The following is a 2,285-nucleotide window of genomic DNA, read 5'->3' on the forward strand; positions in this document are numbered from 1 at the left end:
CTCTGCTATTGCAGGGTTCTCAGGATCATAAGCTTCTTCTTCAGAAGATGCCTCTTGAGTACTGTTGGATGCAACTTGCATTCCATTCAGACTCTGAGAAATCATATTGACTTGCTGAGTCAATATTTTATTCTGAGCCAGTATGGCATTCAGAGTATCAATTTTAAGAACTCCCTTCTTCATAGGCGTCCCATTACTCACAGGATTCCTCTCAGAAGTGTACATGAACTGGTTATTAGCAACCATGTCAATGAGTTCTTGAGCTTCTGCAGGCATTTTCTTTAGGTGAATGGATCCACCTGCAGAGGTATCCAATGATATTTTAGCTAACTCAGACAGACCATCATAGAATATGTCCAGGATGGTCCATTCTGAAAGCATGTCAGAAGGACACTTTTTGGTCAATTCTTTGTATCTCTCCCAAGCTTCATAGAGGGATTCACCTTCTTTCTGTCTGAAGGTCTGAACATCCACTCTAAGCTTACTCAGCTTTTGAGGAGGAAAGAACTTGGCTAAGAAAGCCTTGACCAGCTTATCCCAAGAGTTCAGGCTATCCTTAGGTTGAGAGTCCAACTATATTCTAGCTCTGTCTCTCACAGCAAAAGGGAAAAGCATGATCCTGTAGACTTCAGGATCTACTCAATTAGTCTTAACAGTATCACATATCTGCAAGAATTCAGTTAAGAACTGAAAAGGATCTTTAGATGGAAGTCCATGAAACTTGCAGTTCTGCTGCATCAGAGAAACTAATTGAGGTTTAAGCTCAAAATTTTTTGCTCCAATGGTAGGAATGGAGATGCTTCTTCCATGTAAATTGGAATTAGGTGTAGTAAAGTCACCAAGCATCCTCCTTGCATTATTATTATTTTTGGCTGCTATCTCCTCTTCCTGTTCGAAAATTTCTGAAAGGTGCTTGCTGGATTGTTGTAATTTAGCTTCTCTTAGTTTCCTTTTCAGAGTCCTTTCAGGTTCTGGATCTGCTTCAACAAGAATATTCTTGTCCTTGCTCCTGCTCATATGAAAAATAGGGAACAGAAAAATAATAATAATAGGGATCCTTTTTACCACAGTATAGAGGTCCCTGTGTGAGTAGAAGAATAAATAAATAGAAGGAGATGAGAGAGAAAGAGAATTTTCGAAAATAATTTTTGAAAAAGAGTTAGTGATTTTCGAAAATAATTTTTGAAAAAAAAGGTTAGTAATTTTCGAAAATTAAAATAAAAAATTAAAATAATTAGTTAATTAAAAAGAAATTTTGAAAAAGAAGGAAGATATTTTCGAAAATTAGAGAGAGAGTTAGTTAGGTAGTTTTGAAAAAGATAAGAAACAAACAAAAAGTTAGTTAGTTAGTTGAAACAAATTTGAAAATCAATTTTGAAAAGATAAGAGGATAAGAAGTTAGAAAAGATATTTTAAAATCAAATTTTTGAAAAAGATATGATTGAAATTAGTTTTGAAAAAGATTTGATTTTTAAAATCACAATTAATGACTTGATTCACAAGAGATCACAAGATATGATTCTAGAACTCAAAGTTTGAATCTTTCTTAACAAGCAAGTAACAAACTTGAAATTTTTGAATCAAAACATTAATTGTTGAAGATATTTTCGAAAATATGATGTAAAATTAAGAAAAAGATTTTTGAAAAATATTTTTGGAATTTTCGAAAATAGATAAGGAAAATGAAAAAGATTTGATTTTTGAAAAAGATTTTGAAAAAAGATAAAATTTGAAAATTTGATTTGACTCATAGAAAACAACTAGATTTTAAAAATTTTTGAAAAAGTCAACTCAAATTTTCGAATTTTATGAGAGAAAAAGGGAAAGATATTTTTTTTTATTTTTGAATTTTTTTTTTATGATGAGAGGGAAAAACATGAAAAAGATGCAATGCATGAAATTTTTAGATCAAAACAATGAATGCATGCAAGAATGCTATGAATGTCAAGATGAACACCAAGAATACTTTGAATGTCAAGATGAACATCAAGAACTTATTTTTGAAAATTTTTATATGCAAAGAAAACATGAAAGACACCAAACTTAGAAATCTTTCATGTTTAGACTCTATGGATGCAAAAATGCACATGTAAAACAAGAAAAGACACAAAACATGAAAACATCAAGATCAAACAAGAAGACTTACCAAGAACAACTTGAAGATCATGAAGAACACTATGAATGCATGAATTTTTTGAAAAATGCAAGATGAATATGCAATTGACACCAAACTTTCAACTTGACTCAAGACTCAAACAAGAAATATGAAATATTTTTTATTTTTA

The 2,285-nt window shown here is 31.2% G+C and overlaps 1 non-coding gene across 1 annotated transcript; it reads left to right on the forward strand.

Annotated features, from left to right (window-relative positions):
* Positions 1–375: 375 nt before the first annotated feature.
* On the forward strand, positions 376–483 carry LOC148548734 (small nucleolar RNA R71). Its single transcript, XR_015898664.1, has one exon. It is a non-coding gene; the product is annotated as a small nucleolar RNA R71 (small nucleolar RNA).
* The last annotated feature ends 1,802 nt before the right edge of the window (positions 484–2,285 follow it).

This window comes from Arachis ipaensis, chromosome B8, assembly GCF_059453495.1.
Source record: "Arachis ipaensis isolate K30076 ecotype BB chromosome B8, ASM5945349v1, whole genome shotgun sequence".
Taxonomy (NCBI): domain Eukaryota; kingdom Viridiplantae; phylum Streptophyta; class Magnoliopsida; order Fabales; family Fabaceae; genus Arachis; species Arachis ipaensis.